Raw genomic sequence first — 27,888 nt, forward strand, 5'->3', positions numbered from 1 at the left:
TGTTGAGGGGATGTCCTTCAGGGGTTGTCCTTCATGTTAGAAAATAATCAGGTAAATAGACTTTGGAGTATTGTAAAACCATTGTAAATAAATACGCCGCCACCAGCAAACCATGACGGCAAATGCTATAAAATGTCTACAAATGATACTTCAAAACTCAACAGATCTTAGCTGCTCTACTGGACCTCAAAATGACCACCGTCAAGAAAACAATGCTGTGACACACATCACAGTTGAATGTGACTTACTCTCTAGTGAGCTGTTGCTGCTTAGCACCAACTCTACTCAGTAGGGATTAGGCACACCAAGACGTACACACAAACGTACACAAACACACAATGAAATGCAACCCAAGCAGCAAGTCAGCAGCACCAGGAACAATTTACATGAAGCGGTTTGAATCTGACTCTACAAATGGTCAAATTGCAACCTGTGACGTTTGGTGAGTGCCTTTGCAGTTCTTTTAATAACCCTCTGTTATAGCCTAAATATTTTTGTGTGTCTGCATCATGCTAAGCAGTTTAGTTTAGTGAATGCTGTTGATGATTTGTTGATGACATCATCATGATGACTTGCTTAGTGCTGGGGTAACAGGTACAGTAGATTATGTAGAACTCAGTGGTCATTCCAAAAGATTTTTGGTGGGCACAGATATTGTTGTGAAGGTGACTTTGCTTTGGCAGATAACAACATTGGTCCAACTCAATTAGTTGACTGTCTCTCCTTTTGTTGCGCAACAGTAAACGATGTGTGCTTGTTGAGGGGCCTCTGCTGTCTCTGGGATTGAAGTCACGGAGGTGGTTGAAAAGCTCCTCTGTGCAAAAGATCTGCCCGGAGTTCCCAAAGACTCTGGATGTTGTGGGGCTGTCTTGGTTGACATCAGTGGTATGGACTGATGGATGGATGGAGAGAAACAAGATGGATGGTTGGATTATGAACTATGAACTTCAAACAATACAGCAATGCAGGCACAAGCAGTAAATGCTTCACAGTTCGAAACCCACTTTTTTTCTTTCTGTCGCTTTTTCTCACCCGCATTCTCAATTACTGGTTGTCGCACTAATCTCCACAGGGAACATTACGCGAGTCGTTTCATGAGCGTAATTACAGAGCAATTACTGAGCAGGCCACTAACAAACTATTGTATTCTTTTTCCAGAGCTTGGTTATTAATAGCTTGGGCAACAATGGCATCTACGTCATCCAAGTCCAGTCTGACCATCACATGCTCCCTCGCTTTCAATATTCATGTCACACTGAATAAAAGAAAAACTATGCATTTTTTCAAAAATAGGTTTTGTCAACCGTTCACTGACGCACTCATAATTCCATACTTACAAGTGCATCTGTACTGTCAAGAAGAGGTAAAATGTTTTACTTAACCTGGAAATAATAATAAAAAAATAAGCAACATTAAAAAAAAAAAAATCCAGTCTTTATCAGCAATTTTATGAGGCCAAGGGCCACTATTCTTCTCCTCAGGTCATAAATAAAAAGTTGCCATAATAATTTGTGAAAATAGGTCATAACAATGTTTAATTAACTTCAGTGTATGTACATGTTATCAAAAGATAACCCAGGGAAACTACACAATGGCCTCGGGCTTTAATTTCCTGTCTAAAAATTTAACAAACAAATACCAGAATTACAATTTCAAATAGGATAAGGGTTCTAACTCGAGCCACTTTTCATTTGTCATCAATTGAGATGAATCATTAAATAGCCATGCTGGAACCGCGATGGTTTTGTTCCCGCTTAAGGATCAATCATAAATTTACGTGTGAATGGTTGCATGCCTCGTGACTGACTGGCGACCAGTCGAGGGTGTAGTCAGCCTTTCATCCAAAGTCATCTGGCATCGCTGACACGACCCTGCATAATAAAGAAAATGAATGAGTGGTCATAATGTTGCGGCTGCTCAAAGTAAAAAAACAACATTGCACATGTATTCAACTTTCCCGTTTGTTTATGAACCAGATTGTGTTTACAAGCTCATTTCTTTCCACCCAAGCTGTGGGACCACCTGTCAGTGCAAATGCATCACTTACAATATCTTTCTGACAACTATGGATTTTTTTTTATTTTTATTTTTTTTTTTAAAACAAATGGATTTGGCTTATATCAGTGTTTACCCAGGGCCCAACTTCATCTTGTATCGATTTTGAGATTATAGCACTGTTAATCTCAATAGAGCTGCTGTCCAAGTAAACAAATATTATTTTAAAAGGCCTCAGTTCTACCACACGGGCAAAAAACATTCACATTGCAGCGATATTCATTAATGCCCTCTGCCATCATCTGACGTTGGTGCTGAGGTTGAATTCTCAGGTGTCATTTTCCCTTAAGTGAACATTCATCATCAACACAATACTCAGCAGTATGTGAGTCTGCTCGCATGCAATAAAATGCATATTTTTGTGTGTCCACTTTACAGTCTTGAGAGACTTGGTTTATGCTGTATAATAATAATGAATTCCTGGAGGTTGTGGAGATTACCCGAGTCTGTAATTATGTTAGAAAATCAAAATCATTTTAAAGTGGAAACCACAGCCTGTTATGGTATACACATTAGAAATACATAATCATGTTTGGAAAAAAGTCAAATGGAGTCTTACAGTATATCTCATCTCGTTGAAGACATGGTCACATGGAGTCTCGTCCCCAGATGATTTTCAAATTTTCTTGCATCTGCAAGGGTGATTTCCTGTTGCTATCCCCTCGCCATGTGTTTGCTTCTGTTCTTTTGGTAGCCCAGACACCTTATCTACCCTCATTGGGTGCTAAGAACCATGTAGACAAGAGTGATAATGTGCCAAGTCTGAAGATGTGTAAGGGAGGGCGGGGTGTGTGTGGGTTTTAAATGGATGATGAAGGGAAAGTAAAGAGGGTGATACGGCAGGTGAACTAAAAGGAGGCGAGTCTGTAGCGTCAGGAGGAATAAAGAGGCTGGGAGGAGAGGTGTCCCACTCGTAATCCTGTTAGAGAGGCCCAGATCAAGTTGGCATTAATGCTGCCACCTCTGAAGAGATTTTCCTGCATGCTTTTGAAAAGGTCTGCAACGCGCCTTAGATTTTCTCTAATTGAATCCTGTTTCACTGTCACACTCGACCTGTTTCTTCTGTGCCCGTATTACTCAGGTAATTCACTTTAAGATTAAGATCGTTTGTTGGTTTGCCGATATGAGCGTACTACAATATTGCTGGAGAAAAATGTCCGAGTCCATACAGTACAAAAAGTGTGACATAATTATTTCCTTTTAATTAAATTTAGCATTTTTTCAGTAAAAAAACAAACAAAATTATTGTCAGTTTTTTAGGGGAGAGGCTGGAACGGATTAATTGCAATTCCATTCATCTTAATGGGAAAAGATGATTTGAGTTAGTGCTTTGACTGACAAGTGTGGTCAAGGACAGAATAATACTCATATCTCAAGGCATAAATGGCTGCGCTCGTGGATTTAAAGTCTTATATATGCGCATTTGTTAAGACTATAATTTAGACAGAAACTAACCTTTCAACTCATCCGCAGTCGATCAAACAAACAGAAGCCGACATGAAAGAGTTCGTTCCCTCTCTACCCTGAAGCGCATTGCACCAATCAAAAATCATCGGCACAAAAACATTTCTATAAAGATGTCTCCAGGGATATGAATTCACAGAACATTAGGGTAAATGGAGTGTTGTTTTGATAATTGGCTTTCAAACCTCATTTCTCTCTATTTGTCTTTTCACCATTCATTTCTTTCTGTGCTTAAAGGATGTGTCCTTGTGTGCAATACCGCTGAAGGGATGGTTTCTGAGAAAATTCTAATATTGTGACTTGGCACTCTCTCTTTTACTATGAACACAAGTGTATTTCCACAAAAAAGTGTTGGAGCCTGAATGGACGCCACCAGTGGCTGGTTAGGGATGACTGTGGCCTTATCGTCACCAGCCGAGAAGCCCCTGGATCCCTTGGCTCATCACCAGGAAGCAGATTACCTTCCTCCTTAATCTCTTTTTTTTTTTCCTGATGTACAGAGGGGCGTGTAATGATAAAAGCCCTGGACACCTTCCTTAAAAAGATCCACTTGGAGCCAAGCCTGAATGATTTATTGTCTTGGACCAGCTTTGTTAATGACTTTTGTCCAAAGTTCATAAATACCGATTATAATTCTATTTTTTTACTGTGCACTGATTTATTTAAATTCTTGCTTAATTAAAATAGATTTCAGGGACAGAACATTGCACACTCCATTTTTAATGCCAACACTGAGACAACTCGAAAATGTCTGACCTCACCCTTTCTTGAACTGGTGACTCCACTACATTTAATTCAGTTTCATATCAAATAACATTATATATTTTTTTGCTCATATACTACATGCAATTGAATCTTATTTGTACATCACCGAATCTCCAAAGTATGATAGTGAGATGAGAAGCTATGGATGTTCCGTTTAACCTTTCGAAAGTAATAAATGACTATCCTATGGTCCAGTGGAAGCTCAATATAGTGGAATCTTGATTTAACGCACTAATAGAGAGAAAGGGTCATTCCTAAAGCTGATTGTCCGTTAAATTAAAGTACTATTTTTAATGGCCTAAAAACACCCAGTACAGTACAAAATGTGGGATGTTGCATTACTGATAATAAGACAGTGTTCGAAAAAGTTCAAGTGTCTTTATTACAGGGAGGTAACAAATAAAGCAGTAAAATACAAAAGAGCAAAAACAACGGGAATGAAGGAATGGATCCACTACCATAAACTGTTACATTTACGTTTATATTATATTATCGATGTGTATCGATGAATCGTTACACCCCTAGTTTCAAACTACTTTTAGGGTTTCTAAGAATAGGGTTTCTAACTAGGCTTTCAAAACTAGGGTTAGGGTTTCCGACCAGGGTTTCCAAGGAGTTTTGCCATTGCTAATTAGGGTTTCAAACTAGGGTTAGGGTTTCCGACTAGGGTTTTAAACCAAGGTTAGGGTCACAAACTAGGTTTTAAAGGTAGGCTTAAGGTTTCCAACGAGGCTTTCAAACTACTTTTAGGGTTTCTAAGATTAGGGTTTCTAACTAGGCTTTCAAAACTAGGGTTAGGGTCTTCGACTAGGGTTTCCAAAGTTAGGGTTAGGATTAGGGTTGGGGTTAGGGTTTCTAACTAGGCTTTCAAAACTAGGGTTAGATTTAGAGTTAGAGTTAGAGTTAGAGTTAGGGTTAGGGTTAGGGTTAGGGTTAGGGTTAGGGTTAGGGTTAGGGTTAGGGTTAAGGTTAGGGTTAGGGTTAGGGTTAGGGTTAGGGTTAGGGTTAGGGGGATTTCCGACTAGGGTTTCCAAGGAGTTTTGCCATCGCTAATTAGGGTTTCAAACTAGGCTCAGGGTTTCCGACTAGGGTTTTAAACCAAAGTTAGGGTTTCAAACTAGGTTTTAAAGCTAGGGTTAGGGTTTCCAACGAGGGTTTCAAACTACTTTTAGGTTTTCTAAGATTGGGGTTTCTAACTAGGCTTTCAAAACTAGGGTTAGGGTTTTCGACTAGGGTTTCCAAAATTAGGGTTAGGATTAGGGTTGGGGTTAGGGTTTCTAACTAGGCTTTCAAAACTAGGGTTAGGGTTAGAGTTAGGGTTAGGGTTACTAACTAGGCTTTCAAAACTAGAGTTAGGGTTAGGGTTAGGGTTTCTAACTAGGCTTTCAAAACTAGGGTTAGGGTTTCCGACTAGGGTTTCCAAGGAGTTTTGCCATCGCTAATTAGGGTTTCGAACTAGGCTCAGGGTTTCCGACTAGCGTTTTAAACCAAGGTTAGGGTTTCAAACTAGGTTTTAAAGCTAGGGTTAGGGTTTCCAACGAGGGTTTCAAACTACTTTTAGGGTTTCTAAGATTAGGATTTCTAACTAGGCTTTCAAAACGAGGGTTAGGGTTTCCGACCAGGGTTTCCAAGGAGTTTTGCCATTGCTATTTAGGGTTTCAAACTAGGGTTAGGGTTTCCGACTAGGGTTTTAAACAAAGGTTAGGGTTACAAACTAGGTTTTAAAGCTAGGGTTAGGGTTTCCAACGAGGGTTTCAAACTACTTTTAGGGTTTCTAAGATTAGGATTTCTAACTAGGCTTTCAAAACGAGGGTTAAGGTTTCCGACTAGGGTTTCTAAGGAGTTTTGCCATCGCTAATTAGGGTTTCAAACTAGGCTCAGGGTTTCCGACTAGGGTTTTAAACCAAAGTTAGGGTTTCAAACTAGGTTTTAAAGCTAGGGTTAGGGTTTCCAACGAGGGTTTCAAACTACTTTTAGGGTTTCTAAGATTGGGGTTTCTAACTAGGCTTTCAAAACTAGGGTTAGGGTTTTCGACTAGGGTTTCCAAAATTAGGGTTAGGGTTAGGATTAGGGTTGGGGTTAGGGTTTCTAACTAGGCTTTCAAAAGTTAGGGTTAGGATTAGGGTTGGGGTTAGGGTTTCTAACTAGGCTTTCAAAACTAGGGTTAGATTTAGAGTTAGGGTTAGAGTTAGAGTTAGAGTTAGGGTTAGGGTTAGGGTTAGGGTTAGGGTTAGGGTTAGGGTTAAGGTTAGGGTTAAGGTTAGGGTTAGGGTTAGGGTTAGGGGGATTTCCGACTAGGGTTTCCAAGGAGTTTTGCCATCGCTAATTAGGGTTTCAAACTAGGCTCAGGGTTTCCGACTAGGGTTTTAAACCAAAGTTAGGGTTTCAAACTAGGTTTTAAAGCTAGGGTTAGGGTTTCCAACGAGGGTTTCAAACTACTTTTAGGTTTTCTAAGATTGGGGTTTCTAACTAGGCTTTCAAAACTAGGGTTAGGGTTTTCGACTAGGGTTTCCAAAATTAGGGTTAGGATTAGGGTTGGGGTTAGGGTTTCTAACTAGGCTTTCAAAACTAGGGTTAGGGTTAGAGTTAGGGTTAGGGTTACTAACTAGGCTTTCAAAACTAGAGTTAGGGTTAGGGTTAGGGTTTCTAACTAGGCTTTCAAAACTAGGGTTAGGGTTTCCGACTAGGGTTTCCAAGGAGTTTTGCCATCGCTAATTAGGGTTTCGAACTAGGCTCAGGGTTTCCGACTAGCGTTTTAAACCAAGGTTAGGGTTTCAAACTAGGTTTTAAAGCTAGGGTTAGGGTTTCCAACGAGGGTTTCAAACTACTTTTAGGGTTTCTAAGATTAGGATTTCTAACTAGGCTTTCAAAACGAGGGTTAGGGTTTCCGACCAGGGTTTCCAAGGAGTTTTGCCATTGCTATTTAGGGTTTCAAACTAGGGTTAGGGTTTCCGACTAGGGTTTTAAACAAAGGTTAGGGTTACAAACTAGCTTTTAAAGCTAGGGTTAGGGTTTCCAACGAGGGTTTCAAACTACTTTTAGGGTTTCTAAGATTAGGATTTCTAACTAGGCTTTCAAAACGAGGGTTAAGGTTTCCGACTAGGGTTTCTAAGGAGTTTTGCCATCGCTAATTAGGGTTTCAAACTAGGCTCAGGGTTTCCGACTAGGGTTTTAAACCAAAGTTAGGGTTTCAAACTAGGTTTTAAAGCTAGGGTTAGGGTTTCCAACGAGGGTTTCAAACTACTTTTAGGGTTTCTAAGATTGGGGTTTCTAACTAGGCTTTCAAAACTAGGGTTAGGGTTTTCGACTAGGGTTTCCAAAATTAGGGTTAGGGTTAGGATTAGGGTTGGGGTTAGGGTTTCTAACTAGGCTTTCAAAAGTTAGGGTTAGGATTAGGGTTGGGGTTAGGGTTTCTAACTAGGCTTTCAAAACTAGGGTTAGATTTAGAGTTAGGGTTAGAGTTAGAGTTAGAGTTAGAGTTAGGGTTAGGGTTAGGGTTAGGGTTAGGGTTAGGGTTAGGGTTAAGGTTAAGGTTAGGGGGATTTCCGACTAGGGTTTCCAAGGAGTTTTGCCATCGCTAATTAGGGTTTCAAACTAGGCTCAGGGTTTCCGACTAGGGTTTTAAACCAAAGTTAGGGTTTCAAACTAGGTTTTAAAGCTAGGGTTAGGGTTTCCAACGAGGGTTTCAAACTACTTTTAGGTTTTCTAAGATTGGGGTTTCTAACTAGGCTTTCAAAACTAGGGTTAGGGTTTTCGACTAGGGTTTCCAAAATTAGGGTTAGGATTAGGGTTGGGGTTAGGGTTTCTAACTAGGCTTTCAAAACTAGGGTTAGGGTTAGAGTTAGGGTTAGGGTTACTAACTAGGCTTTCAAAACTAGAGTTAGGGTTAGGGTTAGGGTTTCTAACTAGGCTTTCAAAACTAGGGTTAGGGTTTCCGACTAGGGTTTCCAAGGAGTTTTGCCATCGCTAATTAGGGTTTCGAACTAGGCTCAGGGTTTCCGACTAGCGTTTTAAACCAAGGTTAGGGTTTCAAACTAGGTTTTAAAGCTAGGGTTAGGGTTTCCAACGAGGGTTTCAAACTACTTTTAGGGTTTCTAAGATTAGGATTTCTAACTAGGCTTTCAAAACGAGGGTTAGGGTTTCCGACCAGGGTTTCCAAGGAGTTTTGCCATTGCTATTTAGGGTTTCAAACTAGGGTTAGGGTTTCCGACTAGGGTTTTAAACAAAGGTTAGGGTTACAAACTAGGTTTTAAAGCTAGGGTTAGGGTTTCCAACGAGGGTTTCAAACTACCTTTAGGGTTTCTAAGATTAGGATTTCTAACTAGGCTTTCAAAACGAGGGTTAAGGTTTCCGACTAGGGTTTCTAAGGAGTTTTGCCATCGCTAATTAGGGTTTCAAACTAGGCTCAGGGTTTCCGACTAGGGTTTTAAACCAAAGTTAGGGTTTCAAACTAGGTTTTAAAGCTAGGGTTAGGGTTTCCAACGAGGGTTTCAAACTACTTTTAGGGTTTCTAAGATTGGGGTTTCTAACTAGGCTTTCAAAACTAGGGTTAGGGTTTTCGACTAGGGTTTCCAAAATTAGGGTTAGGGTTAGGATTAGGGTTGGGGTTAGGGTTTCTAACTAGGCTTTCAAAAGTTAGGGTTAGGATTAGGGTTGGGGTTAGGGTTTCTAACTAGGCTTTCAAAACTAGGGTTAGATTTAGAGTTAGGGTTAGAGTTAGAGTTAGAGTTAGAGTTAGAGTTAGAGTTAGAGTTAGAGTTAGGGTTAGGGTTAGGGTTAGGGTTAAGGTTAGGGTTAGGGGGATTTCCGACTAGGGTTTCCAAGGAGTTTTGCCATCGCTAATTAGGGTTTCAAACTAGGCTCAGGGTTTCCGACTAGGGTTTTAAACCAAAGTTAGGGTTTCAAACTAGGTTTTAAAGCTAGGGTTAGGGTTTCCAACGAGGGTTTCAAACTACTTTTAGGTTTTCTAAGATTGGGGTTTCTAACTAGGCTTTCAAAACTAGGGTTAGGGTTTTCGACTAGGGTTTCCAAAATTAGGGTTAGGATTAGGGTTGGGGTTAGGGTTTCTAACTAGGCTTTCAAAACTAGGGTTAGGGTTAGAGTTAGGGTTAGGGTTACTAACTAGGCTTTCAAAACTAGAGTTAGGGTTAGGGTTAGGGTTTCTAACTAGGCTTTCAAAACTAGGGTTAGGGTTTCCGACTAGGGTTTCCAAGGAGTTTTGCCATCGCTAATTAGGGTTTCGAACTAGGCTCAGGGTTTCCGACTAGCGTTTTAAACCAAGGTTAGGGTTTCAAACTAGGTTTTAAAGCTAGGGTTAGGGTTTCCAACGAGGGTTTCAAACTACTTTTAGGGTTTCTAAGATTAGGATTTCTAACTAGGCTTTCAAAACGAGGGTTAGGGTTTCCGACCAGGGTTTCCAAGGAGTTTTGCCATTGCTATTTAGGGTTTCAAACTAGGGTTAGGGTTTCCGACTAGGGTTTTAAACAAAGGTTAGGGTTACAAACTAGGTTTTAAAGCTAGGGTTAGGGTTTCCAACGAGGGTTTCAAACTACCTTTAGGGTTTCTAAGATTAGGATTTCTAACTAGGCTTTCAAAACGAGGGTTAAGGTTTCCGACTAGGGTTTCTAAGGAGTTTTGCCATCGCTAATTAGGGTTTCAAACTAGGCTCAGGGTTTCCGACTAGGGTTTTAAACCAAAGTTAGGGTTTCAAACTAGGTTTTAAAGCTAGGGTTAGGGTTTCCAACGAGGGTTTCAAACTACTTTTAGGGTTTCTAAGATTGGGGTTTCTAACTAGGCTTTCAAAACTAGGGTTAGGGTTTTCGACTAGGGTTTCCAAAATTAGGGTTAGGGTTAGGATTAGGGTTGGGGTTAGGGTTTCTAACTAGGCTTTCAAAACTAGGGTTAGGGTTAGAGTTAGGGTTAGGGTTACTAACTAGGCTTTCAAAACTAGAGTTAGGGTTAGGGTTTCTAACTAGGCTTTCAAAACTAGGGTTAGGGTTTCCGACTAGGGTTTCCAAGGAGTTTTGCCATCGCTAATTAGGGTTTCAAACTAGGCTCAGGGTTTCCGACTAGCGTTTTAAACCAAGGTTAGGGTTTCAAACTAGGTTTTAAAGCTAGGGTTAGGGTTTCCAACGAGGGTTTCAAACTACTTTTAGGGTTTCTAAGATTGGGGTTTCTAACTAGGCTTTCAAAACTAGGGTTAGGGTTTTCGACTAGGGTTTCCAAAATTAGGGTTAGGATTAGGGTTGGGGTTAGGGTTTCTAACTAGGCTTTCAAAACTAGGGTTAGGGTTAGAGTTAGGGTTAGGGTTACTAACTAGGCTTTCAAAACTAGAGTTAGGGTTAGGGTTAGGGTTTCTAACTAGGCTTTCAAAACTAGGGTTAGGGTTTCCGACTAGGGTTTCCAAGGAGTTTTGCCATCGCTAATTAGGGTTTCGAACTAGGCTCAGGGTTTCCGACTAGCGTTTTAAACCAAGGTTAGGGTTTCAAACTAGGTTTTAAAGCTAGGGTTAGGGTTTCCAACGAGGGTTTCAAACTACTTTTAGGGTTTCTAAGATTAGGATTTCTAACTAGGCTTTCAAAACGAGGGTTAGGGTTTCCGACCAGGGTTTCCAAGGAGTTTTGCCATTGCTATTTAGGGTTTCAAACTAGGGTTAGGGTTTCCGACTAGGGTTTTAAACAAAGGTTAGGGTTACAAACTAGGTTTTAAAGCTAGGGTTAGGGTTTCCAACGAGGGTTTCAAACTACCTTTAGGGTTTCTAAGATTAGGATTTCTAACTAGGCTTTCAAAACGAGGGTTAAGGTTTCCGACTAGGGTTTCTAAGGAGTTTTGCCATCGCTAATTAGGGTTTCAAACTAGGCTCAGGGTTTCCGACTAGGGTTTTAAACCAAAGTTAGGGTTTCAAACTAGGTTTTAAAGCTAGGGTTAGGGTTTCCAACGAGGGTTTCAAACTACTTTTAGGGTTTCTAAGATTGGGGTTTCTAACTAGGCTTTCAAAACTAGGGTTAGGGTTTTCGACTAGGGTTTCCAAAATTAGGGTTAGGGTTAGGATTAGGGTTGGGGTTAGGGTTTCTAACTAGGCTTTCAAAACTAGGGTTAGGGTTAGAGTTAGGGTTAGGGTTACTAACTAGGCTTTCAAAACTAGAGTTAGGGTTAGGGTTTCTAACTAGGCTTTCAAAACTAGGGTTAGGGTTTCCGACTAGGGTTTCCAAGGAGTTTTGCCATCGCTAATTAGGGTTTCAAACTAGGCTCAGGGTTTCCGACTAGCGTTTTAAACCAAGGTTAGGGTTTCAAACTAGGTTTTAAAGCTAGGGTTAGGGTTTCCAACGAGGGTTTCAAACTACTTTTAGGGTTTCTAAGATTAGGATTTCTAACTAGGCTTTCAAAACGAGGGTTAAGGTTTCCGACCAGGGTTTCCAAGGAGTTTTGCCATTGCTATTTAGGGTTTCAAACTAGGGTTAGGGTTTCCGACTAGGGTTTTAAACAAAGGTTAGGGTTACAAACTAGGTTTTAAAGCTAGGGTTAGGGTTTCCAACGAGGGTTTCAAACTACTTTTAGGGTTTCTAAGATTAGGATTTCTAACTAGGCTTTCAAAACGAGGGTTAGGGTTTCCGACCAGGGTTTCCAAGGAGTTTTGCCATTGCTATTTAGGGTTTCAAACTAGGGTTAGGGTTTCCGACTAGGGTTTTAAACAAAGGTTAGGGTTACAAACTAGGTTTTAATGCTAGGGTTAGGGTTTCCAACGAGGGTTTCAAACTACTTTTATGGTTTCTAAGATCAGGGTTTCTAACTAGGCTTTCAAAACTAGGGTTAGGGTTTCCGACCAGGGTTTCCAAGGAGTTTTGCCATCGCTAATTAAAGTTTCAAACAAGGGGTAGGGTTTCCGACTAGGGTTTTAAACCAAGCTTAGGGTTACAAACTAGGTTTTAAAGCTGTTAGGGTTTCCAACGAGGGTTTCAAACTACTTTTAGGGTTTCTAAGATTAGGGTTTCTAACTAGGCTTTCAAAACTAGGGTTAGGGTTTCCGACCAGGGTTTCCAAGGAGTTTTGCCATTTCTAATTAGGGTTTCAAGCTAGGGTTAGGGTTTCCGACTAGGGTTTTAAGTCAAGGTTAGGGTTACAAACTAGGGGTGTAAATCGCGGGTTTTGTAACAATACGATATCATATCGATACAAAGAACCACGATACGATATTCGCCGATATCTTAAAGCCTGCTGTGATTCATTCACGATACATCACGATATAGTGCTCTACGATCGATATAGAACAATATCCTGATTTATAACAATTCATACGCAAAATCAACAAGGTACTGCAAACTCTTTATTTAGGAAATTACAAAGTGCTTCCAAACGAATGACTGGAAGCCCAAAGGGGAGCGAATTTCCTCGTCTTCTTGGACACTAGCCATAGCACCAGCCCAGGAGCCGCGTAGTTGTCGGCTCCCCTTTCACGTGCCTGCTCTGCTCACAACACAACACGCCGCTCACTGCTCCCGGAAAGAGGAAGCAAGCAACAATGAACTGGATTTCAAAATAAAGTCGTGTCTAATGTCCGAGGTCAAAAACGGGCGATATAGATCGATGTTTACGTTTAGCATCGATGCCAGCAAATCGTAGAGCATTATATCGATTGATCGATGTGTATCGATGAATCGTTACACCCCTACTAAATAACCTTATTTGACTTCCCATTTGGTCTCTTACAAAGAGTCTGTAGCGAGAATTGGATTTTTAGTCTGTCTGGATGGAGTGTGCTCGGTTTCCTTGTGACTGACTGCTTCCAAATATATTGCATGAGGAAAGGTCTTGGCCTCTAGGCTGACATCAAATTGCTTTGAGTGGTGGGCGGGTAGAAGTCTTGTGGCGGAGAGTTAAGATTGTCTAGTCCCTCAACTTTTTTTTTCTATCATCTCCCTTTTTTATTCTGCCTCTTTGGGAGGCTTCTGACTACCCGACGGAAGAAATATTCAATTGTTAGGGATCTGCTGCACAGTATGTCATGACAATACCTTAATTTTAAACTTGCAAACATTCTAAAATTGAAGTTAGGGGTTACTGTGCTCCTAGTAATAAAAAATAAAAAGCTTGGAGCTTTTTAGTCATACTTATCTAATTGCATCTTTTAATATGATAATTCCTGATGGGATTCCCTGACTTGTGGGTTCCTGCTTGAATCCCTCAGCACACTGTTCCACTGCATGTTGTTGCTCATTAATATGCAATGTGGAACTACAGTATGCAGGTTCTTAAAAAAAAAAAAAGGCCAAGGCCAAAGCAATTTCATTTTCTAAGCAGAACCTTTGAAGAGTTAATTTCAAATGCCCTCCAACCACAGCTCAATCTGAATTGCATTTGGATGGAGAAAGTCTTGTGTTTAGAAAAAAAAAGAAAAATGGGGGAATGGTCGATTTGCCATCAGTTAAAAGGCAAAAATGACACAGCAACACGTAAAATATAAAATGTCATGAATACCTGATTTGCCCTCAAGTGTGTATTCAATCTCTGTGAACTATAGCTCAATCTTTTCCTTCAATTTGGGATCACAATGCTACTGGCATTTGTCTTTTTTTTTTTTTTTTTTTTTTTGCAGCCAGGGCCTTACCCAGTCCATTTGTTGCATGAGATTGTTTGCAATTAACTCTGTCAGCTCTGTGTTAAAATAAAACCTTGGGATGGGTGCGAGTCTCAGAACGTTTGCCTTCAGAAATATATTTTTCTTATAAACTAATTAACTGCACTGACTTTCTCAAGGTTTTCAAATATATCTATCATATTTCAATCTTTTTTTTTGCTGGGGGGGTCACAGCCACCTTTTCCGATTGCTATTTGGCTTGAATAAGAAGGAATAAATACAAGTTTCCAGCCGAGCGGTGACCCTGAAGGGGATAAATGGTACAAAAAAACGGACGGACGAAAGATGGTAAATGTCCCTCTGCTTTGTGAGCAGCTGAGTCAAATGTCAAACTAAATCATCAATTCTACCAAAAGTGAGATGGCAGTGGACTTTAACTTCCCACTCCTACCGAGGTTCAAACTGTCAACTGAGTGAAAAGAACCTTTCACTCCAAGCATGTTTAATCAGTAAATTGAATTATTGAATCAGTCCAAATAGAACCAGACTTGGAAAGTACACAAACACTTTGTCCAACTACAAAGAAACCAAATCCAATTTGTCAGTCTAACGCAATACATGCGTAATGGGACCGCAGCTAATCAAACCCGCCTAGTCTATGACGGTGATCCACACACACAGATGGACAGTATTTTTATTATTAAACATTTGTAATTTTGTTATGATGGTTTTTGCTGTCATTTTAATCCTGGTGTGGGTCTTTCCAGCAAACTGAATTGCACCAGAGTTCATTTGCTAAACTGAGCGACTTTCATATTTGGCCAATTGAACCAAATTCCTGTATGAGGGCTACTTTTTAAATAAATTTCAAAATCTCACGCACTCCCCTGGAGTGCTTTGACGTACCCCACGCTGGGACACATACAAACAAGATATAGCCATTTCCTCTAAATATTCTGCACTCGCAATTACAAGCTTCGACCATTTTGGTTTGCTCCATTAAACAGACTAACTCCCAACGAGGCAAATGTCCAGACTGAGGTGTTTGGGTTTTGAAGGGTCATGTATTTTCCACACTATAAGGCGCACCTTCAATGAATGGCCCGTTTTAAAACTTTGTCCATATATAAGGTGCACCAGATTATAAGGCGCACCTTCAATGAATGGCCCATTTTAAAACCTTGTCCATATATAAGATATATACATTTGGCCCGCGGGCCGGACTTTGGACACGCCTGCTGTAGTGGCTCAATATTGGTCCATATATAAGGCGCACCTGATTATAAGGCGCACTGTCGGCTTTTGAGAAAATTGGAGGTTTTAGGTGCGCCTTATAGTGTGGAAAATACGGTAGTTCACATGGAAGCATAGAGTGTTTGTGGAATCAATGGACTTTAATTGAACTGATATGGTGAGTGAACAATGCAATAGATCACTCGAGCTGTACCTTTCCGATAAACTGACCAGCCGCCTTCCTTGGTACACAGGTCAAGCAGAGCAGAGGTTGTGTTTCTGATGCGACGCCTTCTCAAGATTGAAAGATTGCATGCAACCCATCTTATTTGCAACAAATGACAGCCTCAGTTTAAACCCCAAAACAAATGATCCTCTTTGCTCTCCTTGTTTCTGAAACCATTTTCTTGACTGTCAAATTGGGTCCCTTTGAAATGTATATTTTGGCATTTCTGTCGAGTGACCCTCAAACATTCCATTTATATCGTTCCCATTCCTGTCTAATATTTTTGTGCAGCAGCAAAGAAAAATTACCACCTGCCACAACAGTCAGTCAGCAAAGCAAACGCCATATCTTGAGACTTTTCTCCGAGTAGAAGCTTGTGTGAGTGCTTGGGAGAAAACAGCAAAAGAAATATGGTGAAAGGTCAAAATTGTCTTTTCTGGCTCCCGGTTGATTTGCCTACCCACTCGGGAATTGAGGCAACAAACACTGTTCTTTGAGTGACTCACCATGCTTGAAAAGGCGATTAAATTCTGTCTTTGCCCCTCTCCCCACTTGCCAAGTAAATGGGGCCACCTCCCTACAGATCCACTACATGAAATGACCTGTGGCGAGGACATCATCGCTTCTATTTTCTAGTTGGCAGGAGGCCATATTTTAATATTAAGATCGACGCATTCTCTTTTGCAATCATGTCGTTTTGAAATGTGTTTTTGAAATGTCGTAGTTATTGCGCTAATGCACAAGCAGCAGGGACATCTCTTGACTATTATTTATTATCCCCACGAGTATCATACAGCACTGAATGACTGGTGACTGCTGTTATCAAGTTGTCCTTTTTCCTCCTCTTATTTGAAAATTGGTCATCCTCCTCAAAGGAAGAGGGCATTTTCAAGATACCCTGCAGATTGCTTATTTCACGGCCCATGTGCATAGTTTGACACAAGCCCTCTATCTCCTTGCTCAAATACAAACACTGTCTGGCCCTATACTCAAAATCATTTCTTTCATGATCACGCTATTGCCACCATAAAGCCTTTTCTATCTGCACATGCCTGAAATGGCATCTCAACATTTCACTGTATTTTTGATAACGTATCTGACTAAAAGCTCTTAACCTGTACATACTTTTGAAATCTGACATAAATAAAAACGCCATAACAATAATTCTTTCACAAGTACATTATCTATATTTTTTTAATGCGATAAACTAAATGAAATGACGTAACATGCAAATATTAAATACATTAATCTGACTGTGTAAAATTGGATTGCATATTAAAAATTGCCTGACAATATTAACATGGAGATGTGAGGAGCGGCAGAAACAGGCACTTGCCAATTACAAGCCTCCTCAAACCAGTTAGTGAGAGATTGATTGCGCAATCTGCGCCCACTTTGCATCTCATCCATAATTTTGAATTGGAAAATTCGGACATTTTGGGGGATTTAAAAAGACTGTCAAATCTGATAACTAATTTTACAAAGAACATTAATTAATCATTATTTATGTTTTACTTTTCATGGTGCTGCAAAAGCGATGACCCCCCCCCTCCCTCGTTTTTTCTCGCACTGTTCCCATCCCTGTTTGGAGGTCAATCTCATTGTAGCTGTTGGCCACACTTCAGAATCAGCATTCAGCCTGATAATTGATTCATCATCAGCAACCCTTTGAAAAATAAAACAGCCCTCCTGATTGCAAATGTTCTTTACGCCCATTTTATCTGTCTTACATCAAATGTACAGCTCATCCTTACAAATTACACTGTAAGCAGTTGAGATGAGTTGTCTGTGCAAGAAAATGTCACGCTTCAATGAGATGATCGCAGAGTGAGGAAGGCTTGATGCGCATCTGTGACCTAAATAATGCAATTTTTTGGCATTCTAATAAAAATAAAATAGAATAAAAAAATAAAAAAAAGATGTACACAATTTTGTGTGATCTGAAAAAGAATATAACACTTAACTATTATTTTCTTTGGAGCTAGAAATTAATGTAGTGACTGTTTGGTATTTTAGTGCTTTATGGCTTTTATGAGCGTGTAAAACTACTGCACACCATTTTCACTTCAGTCTCACCAAATTAAATCTAACACCAAAACACGGGTTCATTTGTTAATGGATGATGTCAAACAATCAAAAGCACTGAAATGAATAATGTGACAACGTATCGGTGACACCATGTTTTGTTTACTGTTGTGATTGTGTAACCTAATTAATTTTGCCATATTTGCAGACTTTATATAATGGGGAGGAAGTGTTTGAGCTGAGTCAATAAGTGGTTTCATTTGAGGCCATCGCTAAATAATTACGCTAATTGCCACATGATTGAAAAAAATAATACAGAAAATCTTTTATCGCTCGACACCTTTCACTTGAATTCATCCATTTCAGTCAAGTTGTGGATAGCAAAAAAGGTTACATTGTACAGGTTCAATGAATCTAAATCTTTCGTAAATCCTGTGAAACATTGCAGAACGATGGAATCAGTCCCAGTTGACATTAAACGACCTCTCTCTCTACTTTTTTGTTTTTTTTCTCCTACATGGTATTTAATTAAATCATTTTCACTCTGCTTCTGCCTCTGGGGTGCCATGTATTGGAAAGAAGGAACAAGAATGTAATCTTAGTTTATGCCTCATTTTGCCATTAACTGTAATTGGCTTCTAGTTCCATCTTGAGCAGCTTGAGGGGACAAACTTTGTTCCACAAGGAGAAAATTAGACAGATGCTTCGGTGTCTCCCCCTCCCTTTCCATCTGTCAAGCTTTCTTAAGTGCATTTGAATCACGACGAGGTCCGACCGGACTATGGTGACGACCATTGGGTTCTCATGTGAGAGTTAAATAATTATTTTCCTCAATCCCTGCCGACTATGACACAGGAGAGTATGATTTGTAGCTCAGCCAATGAGTGCGATCACACCATTTGTAACACGCCCCAGGTTCCCCAATGCTCATCGCTGACAGTCTCTGCTTCCCAGGTACTAGCTCCCACAGTTGATGAGTCAGAAGAGGGGGCAGATTAATTTCTCCATTTCCGTTTAAGTCAGATCTTTGCTAGACTGCAAGCACATATCAACCTGACCCACCGTCACCTCGAGGGAAGCTTTATTCCCACTACCACAAAATACTTTTGATTGTCCCTGTGGTAGTCGTAAAGCTTTATTGGCATTTGATAAGAATTCTACAGTATGATCTTTATAATTATCTTCTACTCTCCTACTCTGATCTCATTGATTATTGGGAAAATGGAGAGAAATGGAAAGCGGCTCAATCCCAAAATACTTTTGTTTGATGTAACACTAATTTTTTTTATTTTTAGCTCTGTGATTAGCAGCCGGTGACTCCAAAGTGTATCCTTAGATCTAAGATCACCCACGACCGTAATATATACATTTATTATTATTGTAATTAACATTATTAATGTTCTTTTTATACATGTTACGGTACAGCACTAGATTTAATAGCGTGTTAAATAAAACGATGCATTCAGAGAGACAGAAAAGTAATTTCTTATCCTCTTGGGCAACCTACTGTTAAATAATTCCTTTTGAAACCCTATGTTACATTGAAACAGCATTATAGTGAATAATCATGTCATTCCATTTGCGCTGTACGCATGCCACAATGTTGTATTTTAAAAAGAAGGGGGATTCTCCATTAGGGTCCCCTTGTACTGGCGGGTTTCAAATAACAGCAGAAAGAGAATTTGCCCTGCTGGGAATGGATTTTCTCAAATATAACCAGTGTTAAAATGTTTTATATATAAATTGCATCTCAAATAAGAATGTTACTGTCAAGCTGTAGTAGCAGCTGTTTGTTTGTCTCATTTTCACATCTGCTTTTCTCCAATATGCCCACAAACTCTTTCATTCGTGCCAACTATAATTATGTCTCTTAATTACATAGTATTTACACAGACAGACAAAGCAGATTTGATCTGATACATACAATGTGCATAATGCAGGCAGGATAAAAATACAGCTTAGGCTATTTGGCTGCATTCAGGCATCAAGATGGCTGACATGATTTACTGCCATACAAATGAACATCACACTCCTGCACACTCAAACACACACTCATCTCGCACGAGAGCTTCAAAACAGATACAATCAGCGAGATATAGAAGGACTCATAATTTTTTGACCTCGAGTTATAATGTGTGTACTGCTATTTCAAATACGAATATCCGGGGGGGGGGGGGGGGCTCATACATACTCTGGTCACCTCACAACACGAGACAGAGTCCTATCGATTTGTAGGTAATGCTAATGTACGGTTTGGGCTAGTGCTCCTCAGCTTTCACGCATTGCGGTCTAGGTCATTTATAGAACAGGCTTGGACAGACATAGTGCTATGGATCTTTTCTTCCCTATGAAACAAGATATTGGTAGCCTTAGAGCATGGTTGCCTGAGTCATATTTGAACATTTGCAGTAAACAAGTTAAAACAAAAATAGGCCAATTGCATGTACTGTAATTGTCATGGTCGGTTAATGATTTAATTAAATGCAATTGCATGTCTGCTTTTGACTTCAACTTTAATTGTAGATCATCAAGACTGTCAGGACTGTGCAACAAATAACCATCCATCTATTTTCTACCACTTGATGATAACAGGTCTGTGCATACTGACTAACATTGGGACTGTCTAATGAGCACTGAAACATATGGACTTCAAAAGACTGACAAATGATGAATTGTAACACTCAAACTGAAGTGCCACATCGGCAAGAAAGAATGTTGTATTAAAACTTCAAATATCGGGTCACCCAAATCTGTCTTCGCAAATGCAGTGCCGAGGCTTCGGGACTAAAACAATTCCCCAGTCTGCAAACTCCCAAATACCACATGCGGTTTATTTGTGGCATATTTGTTGAAAACAAAAAGATTTTGCAGTAGAATGGATCTGATTGTGATGCAATTACCTGCATCGTCTGTTATGTTAATATTGGAATAATTTTAGTATTGACTATTGTGTTAGACAGCGTTTAATAAATGGGTAATAAAATCCTTCACATTATATAATTCAACCCTGCTCCATTAGTAAAACCTTGTTTCGCTGGGCAAAACCGAAGAGAATATTGAATCTAAATAACCGTGTAATCGTATGTATCAATTTCTGGTTCCCTTTCAGGCCATTCCTGGAATTATCTTTTCAATGACTGTACTTGAAAATATTCTTATTTGCATTACGGTAAAGAAATGCCGTCATAGATCAGAATCATGCAAAGAGACTATCAATCAACAAGGAAATGTGGAAAACAACATTTCCTGTAGGGAGCAGAAATCCAGTGACGATACGTAAACAGTAGTTCTCATGTTTGCACAAAAGATGACCTCAACAAAGACAATCATTGCAAGGAGAGATGAGAACCTTTCGCTGCACAGCTCTAACCTTGTCTTTAATGATAACACTTGACACGCCAATTTGTCTTTTCTATTGTCATTTCTCTATTTCCTGTCTCGTTAGGTTGACTGGACTAATCAAACAAGCATTTGATTAATGCTTCAGCAAACTTCGCTCATTACTCTGAAAAGGTGCCTCATTAGGTGGATTGTCATTATATTCTTCTAACAAGCAGGATTTTCAAAACGGGGTCTCTCGAAAGATGCTTTCAAAGGTAACCATTGTTCTCAACTGTTGTCAGCCCGTGACCTACATTTCCCTGCTGCTAAATCACAACACAATTTTAGATGTTTAAATTTCAAATGTGACCCAGCACTATTTTTTTGAACGAATTGAGTCATCACATGGCCTGTGTTCCTGCTCTCTGTGGCTGTGCTGCACAACTTTCATATGTCATGTACTTATCGTGTTGCGTGCTAGCCTCGGGGGTCTTCTCGCTTTCTTGACAGCCATGGAAGAGGCCGAGACTGTCTAATGGCTTTTGGCAGGGCATAAAATTGGTCAAATGGCAGATCAAAAGCGCAAAGCTGGAAGACGCTCAGTGACAATTTTGCATTTGATGAAATTAGAGCGCCAACACTGTAGCACAGGTGCATGTTTTGAAAGCTACATTTCCTTCTTCTTTCCCCCAAGTGATGTCACACATTAGTTTTGGATTTGAGTAAGCTTTTTCTTTTGCAGTAGATTCAATAATTGTGCTTATGTTTCTTTTCTTTCTGTAAGTCTCTTGCACCGAGTACTACTCACATTTCTTGCTGGACACTTCTTCTTTTTCACCACTAAGTCAATTTAATGCATCATGATTTTATCATCATCTAACGCACCTCATTAAGACTCACAAGAATTGAAATGTGCAGCAGAATGTTTGCAAACAGCACTAAACCGTCTGCTTAATTGATTTGAAAACGGCACACTTAAATTTAAGTACCTCAGCTTTATAGCTCATCTTAGGCCCACTTACTACTCAACGTTTAATTGTTAAATGATGCGGACAAAAGGTGCAAATCTGTTTAGGAGGAGAAAGTAATACATACAGGATAGAGAAAGGCATAGTACTGCAAACATTTAAACCTGTTACATTTTTCAAGCAGTTTAAATTATAATGTTTGTATTGTCATTGTACAACATATATAATTTGTCATACGCAACGTCAGAATAGAAATCGTAGGTAAAGGGGCAGAAAACACAAAGATGGATGAAGGGAAGGTCACGAGAGCTGACAGTTGGTTGCACGCTAAATCCAAAGGGTTCAACTGCTGCACTAATGAATACCACAGAATTGATTTTATACTCTTAATAGACTATTTCTGGAAAATATATGACATTGGTCTGAAAGACACAGACATTCAATAGAATATAGTTAATTTTTTTTTTTTGCCCCGTGAAATTATACACTTCATCATTAACGCTATCTTTCAGGCTCCATCTTGTCTCATTTAGGTGCTCAATTTACATAATTCAAAATGTCTAAAGATAGCCATGAAGTGTAAATAATGCAGAAAACCATTAAAGGAACCTCAAGCAAACATATGGAGGGAAAGAGAAAGATGCCAAGTGAGGATGTGTGATTTTAGTTTACTGAAAGGAGCCCCTGCTGAACCAACCAATAATGTTTCAAAGCGAGTAAATATACAATGACGCATGAGCGGCGCTTGGACAAGTCCAGCAAGGACCTACAATAAGAAAATAGCTGCTTGACATTTATGCACGATCTTTACTCTTAATACTGACTGACATCAATGCCTTTAGCAATTAAATGGCTATAACCGATGTATATAACTGTAAAGAAAACAGGAAATGCAAATATGTGCTTTAACCTGTGGCGGCTCTGAAGGCCTGCAAAGTGCAAACATTTTTGACCCCACCTTATACCCTTACAGTTGTTAATCTAATCTTCAGAAGCATCCTTGCCACATTAGTCACTGTATTTTTAGAATTATAAGCCTATAGAGAGAGTACGAGATGCTCCGGGCTCTAACACACTCACAACCCTAATGAGGGTCATAAACTAGACGCATGAGTCACATGTAGAGCTAATAGAAGAGCTCTACAAAAATGCAGTGACACAAACCACTTCAGTGCATCCCATTTGGCTTCACATGGGAATGTTTCTCATGCAATTCAATTCTACTTAAGAGGAATACTTTAAGGTTTCTTCAACTCAACAATAATCCATTTACATGAATCTGTCAAAACATATGTAGGCCATATCCCGCATGAGCACTTGAGTGCTGTTAAACACAAAATGTGAAAAAAATTAAAAACATCTTTATACTGCAGAAAAGCAAAGACTATAAATCGAACGATCCCTGAAGTGACTCAAAGTGCTCAGCTGTTTTGAGCCTCGTGACCAGAACCGGCAGTGTAATACATCATCGGATTGTGCCAAATAGACCCAACGCCTGCTTGTAGCGCAGCGCACATCCATAAAACACCGCATTACCATGATAGCATACTTGCCCAACCAAGTGTCAAGTGCATTTGGATTTGTCTGTATACATAATGACAAAAAGGCTAGAAGATGTATTGGTGTGTTTGATAGAGGTCCTAAGGTTCTTTGCGTACGCACACATGCTCACAAAAGCATTCAGCGTTTCCGTCTGAGTCACCCCAAACCATCTCCCACTGGGCACCGCAGTCACACCTGACAGGCCACATCAGGCACAGAGACACTCATCCACCAATCCATCTACACGCACATTCCACTAGAAATAAACAAGCGCTTGATTGTGCGTGTGTGTGCCCGCACTCACACAAACACATTTTGTCTATAATCAATTGAAAATCAACTGTACTCAACCGTATGAGGTGGGCAGAAAGACAATGGTGATTTGCTTGTATAGCGTATACATTTTCCTAATGTATTTGTAGCCTCTGGGTGTGTGCCATATATAGATTATTCCATTTAAAGAGTACTGTATTTTCCGCACTATAAGGCGCATTGGATTATAAGGCGCACCTTCAATGACTGGCCCTTTTTAAAACTTTGTCCATATATAAGGCGCACCGAATTATAAGGCGCACCTTCAATGACTGGCCCTTTTTAAAACTTTGTCCATATATAAGGCGCACTGAATTATAAGGCGCACCTTCAATGAATGGTCCATTTTAAAACTTTGTCCATATATAAGATATATACATTTGGCCAGACTTTGGACACACCTGCTGTAGTGGCTCAATATTGGTCCATATATATATAAGGCGCACCTGATTATAAGGCGCGCTGTCGGCTTTTGAGAAAATTGGAGGTCTTTAGATGCGCCTTATAGTGCGGAAAATACGGTAGATCAAGTGAGTAGGAACTTTACTTCACTACGGTCACGTTCCTCTTGGTCAGGAACTGTCAGATGCTCAGCACATTTTGAGCAGGTGCATTGTGAAACAGCCACAAAAATCCCATTAAAGAGAATTTAGCAGGAAGAAGATAATTCTTATTTTAGGTTGGAATATTTTTTTCTGACATCACTTTAAAGTAAAGTTAAAAAAGTGAGCCAAGACATCACGTAATGCAAACAAATGGTCAGCCTCAGTGCCACCCGGAATTATTTCTCTTACCAAATGTCACGCTCTCCAGACACTGCACATTTTGACAGAGTTGCCGATCACATCTTGGCCATTTGCAGTCAGGAAAAATGAAAAGCAACACAGCCAGCAGGAGCATTAACTCAGCAACGTCTGTGCCTCCTCCCTGCTGGCTGAGTGGGATGGGAGTGAAACACAAGTGGGAGAAAAGATAAGAGAGCCGAGCGACACAGAACAGACAAAGAAGCAAATATGAGCCGTGTGTGAGTCACTGTGCCAGCAGATGATCTGTGATTGTGTTGCTGTTCCCAATACACAAGAACGCATTCGAGTATGACAGCATAAACCAAAATACTCCCGTATCGATGATGAATAAGCACGTTTTCATTGCGACAACCGCAATACTCGTGTTTTCGTCAGTTAAGTACAAAAGAGACTATAGGAGATCAACATATTGATCAAGAAGAGTTTCACCGACATGAGTATTGCAAGTTTTATTGAACACAGGTACACACGCCCATCTCTTTTTTACTTCAGTACATTCAGACAAGCAAGCTTGGCATGGGAACGCTGGGTTATCAAATATGTAGAACATACACAGCAGGGAGGAGGCAAGAGAGAAGCTTGTTAGGGCATCAAAGTGAGTGAGGAAGAAGGTTGATGACAACTAAAATTTGAAATCTATCTCAAGTTTCGGAAATAGATGAATCTGTGAAAGTGTGCTGCAAGATTTACGTTTTGGGTTCAAAAGCCCCTCACGTGTATTTATTTATATTTCAAGTTTGGTTGATTTTTTGTAGTGTTGACGAGTCTTGAGCATTTCTCACGTCATTGAGGTGAAGGTAGCATCAAATATTAAATCTAAATTCATGTAATGAAATGTTCTCCACTTCATGCTTGGGCATTTTTAATCTTATGACCATCACAGAAAGGTGCACGTCCACAGATTGTGTTGCCACTTACATTTTATCCGACCTCGCAACCATTCAAGCATGTGCTGTCATCTCTGATTTGGCCGAGAAATCAAAAAGTTGCCCGAGGCAATGCTTGAAATTTTTGAGAAGTTTGCCCGTGTTACCTAAGGTTCTTCTGTAAATAAATATGTGTCCAGGCACAGCAGGCCTATATTCCACATCAGTGGCTAAAAAAAAAAGCCAGAAGCAGTGGTGCCTATGTGCAAAGAGAACAACACACACTCTGTGGACCATGGTAATGGGTAGTAAATGTCAGCGCGTCGCTCACCGCCTCTCCACCTATCGTTCATCTTTTTGATCCTTTTGATCCGTTCTTTCACTGTAACACATTGTTTCTATTTTATAATGTCCTTTGCTATTTTTAACAAGGCCTTGGTGGCACCGTGGTTGGTGCAGATGGTTTGAAATTGAGAGGGGTTAGTTTAAATCCTGCTTCAGACAGATTTTCAATCCAACTTCATTTTTATCTAATACCTTTCATTTGTATATAAGAAATGATGTTCTTGTATTCAATTTAATTCTCACTCATTACACTTTGGTTAAAATTTTCACATTTCAGCACTTCATAGGCAATTTTTGCAGATTTTTTTTTTTTTTTTTTAAATATTGCACATTTTCTTCCTTCCTCACCAGTCCAGATATCTTGTGACATTATTTCAGCCCAACACCTGAGACGTGGTTGGGCTGTCACACAGCTGTCATGTGTGAAAACTGGTGACGTAAATAAACACGTGTCAATACTGTAGGATTCACGTGGCTAAGTGATTTATTAACCTTGAATAACATTTGCTTATGTACATATATGGGCAATGTGACGAAGGAGATTGTGGATTTATCTGGTACTCTGACATAAGCCACCGTCGTGAACAACAATAAAGTTGTGTGATTTGATCTGGGCATAATGGTGATGGAGTGACGGACGGATGACAGAGTGACGGACTGACAATGACAGTTTTGGTTCGCTTTGAAATTATGACGGATAAAGGATGGGTTGCCCAATTTTGATTGTATTTGCTTCAGTGCCCAGAATTATGTTGTTGTCATTTTTTTGATATTCTTAATTAAAAACATGTCCGTCAGATTTAAAGAGATTTTAACAGACAGTTGTTTGCTGTACAAGCTTCTCACACATTTAAATGTTTTTTCTATCTTCTAGTGTGGTGTTTGTCCTGCCAATCAAATGTGGGGAAAAAAATATTTTGTTGATGAAAACCGGGAAGCTAGGTCTCAGGCTGTTAAATGCATAATGAACCATACAAAAAGATATTTTCTTTGAGGCTAGACTCAAATGTTTCTTATTTTGTCATGAATATTTTATGCAATTAGAGGAGGCATTAAAGCATGTAAAGAGTGAAAATAAACAATGGGGTTCAGGAGAAAGGGAACATGTAGGCAAGGGTGTTTTGACGGATTTATGTTGAATATAACAAAATATAGGGCTTAAATGAGTCAGTTGATAATACAATCAGTTGAATACTGAACATGAAGAAAATTATAGAGCAGTTCCCACCAAGCGATTTGATTAGACAATCGTCGTTCCACTAGAAATGACGCACTGGGATTTGATACTTTACATGAGACTCCACCTCACAGGCATTTGCATTTTTAATGTTAATTGGGCCTACATGAACAGTCAGTGGTTATCTAACGTTACTGTTGCTTGTTAAAAACATAGCATCCCCCAATTATTTTTTTAGAAATAACATTTGATTTTAAAGTAGGAATGTTCATCGACAAAGACAAGCAAAATAATAATAATAATAATAAAAAAGGTACTCACATTGTTATTTGCATGTCTTGAAGCAGGAGAACTTTAGCATTTTTGGCTTTTTTGACTCTTGGTCACAGTTTAGCCTCTTCTATTCCATGTTTCTGTCAAAAAGACACAATTTATTTGAGTTATTTGAATCTGTAATTCAATAACCAAACAATGTAAATGTCTTTCAGGCCACCAACACGGGAAAACACAATGCTGTCGTCACTGTTTTCAGCGCTGCGCACCTTCACCGAGCTGTAAGTGAAATTCTTGTTTTTGTTATTGTGGTAAATTATTATCCATCCCACGCGGGTTACAAATGCTCAGTTTTTATGAGTCATGTTATTTTGTTGTCAGCAAGTGTCAAACATTATGATGTGCCAAATACTGTGTCACTCTACTTGCTATCAAAGTTACGGTTGCAGTTTGTTTTCTGCTTTACAATTGACAGCTGTGATGATCTAAAACAATATCAAAATGCTACTCATAACAATAACTGTGCAGTTGAATGTTTTTTATGGCTCAAAATATCAAAGTAAATCAAATGGCTCAAATATTATCATCAATGGTATCTGCATGCATTTGTAAACAAAAACAAGAATCCCCTTGTGAAATTATTTTTCCAAAATCACTCTCATATGCAGACTGTCATTGTTACATTTGTATTAATTTTTCAATGCCTCACATTTCTTGTTTTTTTCCTCTATAAAAAAGACATTGAAGGTCATCACACCCACTTCTGGGGTCACATTTTGTTCCACTCCCTTTTAACGCCGATCGCAAGTGTGTGAGTGGGGGGTGATTATAAGGCATAATAGTTGCAATCTATCACTCGGGCCTAGCCAGTGTCCCTCGGGGTGTCAAGTTAGGGAGTGAGGGAAAGGAAAATGAATCCTCAAGGACTTTTGCATG

The 27,888-nt window shown here is 39.6% G+C and overlaps 1 long non-coding RNA gene across 2 annotated transcripts; it reads right to left on the bottom strand.

Moving 5' to 3' along the window:
• On the bottom strand, positions 1-27,281 carry LOC119132488. Of its 2 annotated transcripts, XR_005099888.1 has the most exons (4): positions 27,001-27,281; positions 2,615-2,779; positions 1,778-1,871; positions 1-892 (listed from the first exon to the last, which is right to left on the bottom strand). It is a non-coding gene; the product is annotated as an uncharacterized LOC119132488 (long non-coding RNA). The 2 variants fall into 2 exon arrangements; XR_005099887.1 differs by lacking the exon at positions 2,615-2,779 and having other exon boundaries at positions 27,001-27,260.
• Positions 27,282-27,888: the final 607 nt, after the last annotated feature.

The sequence above is a fragment of the Syngnathus acus genome, chromosome 13 (genome assembly GCF_901709675.1).
Source record: "Syngnathus acus chromosome 13, fSynAcu1.2, whole genome shotgun sequence".
NCBI classification, from domain to species: Eukaryota; Metazoa; Chordata; class Actinopteri; order Syngnathiformes; family Syngnathidae; genus Syngnathus; species Syngnathus acus.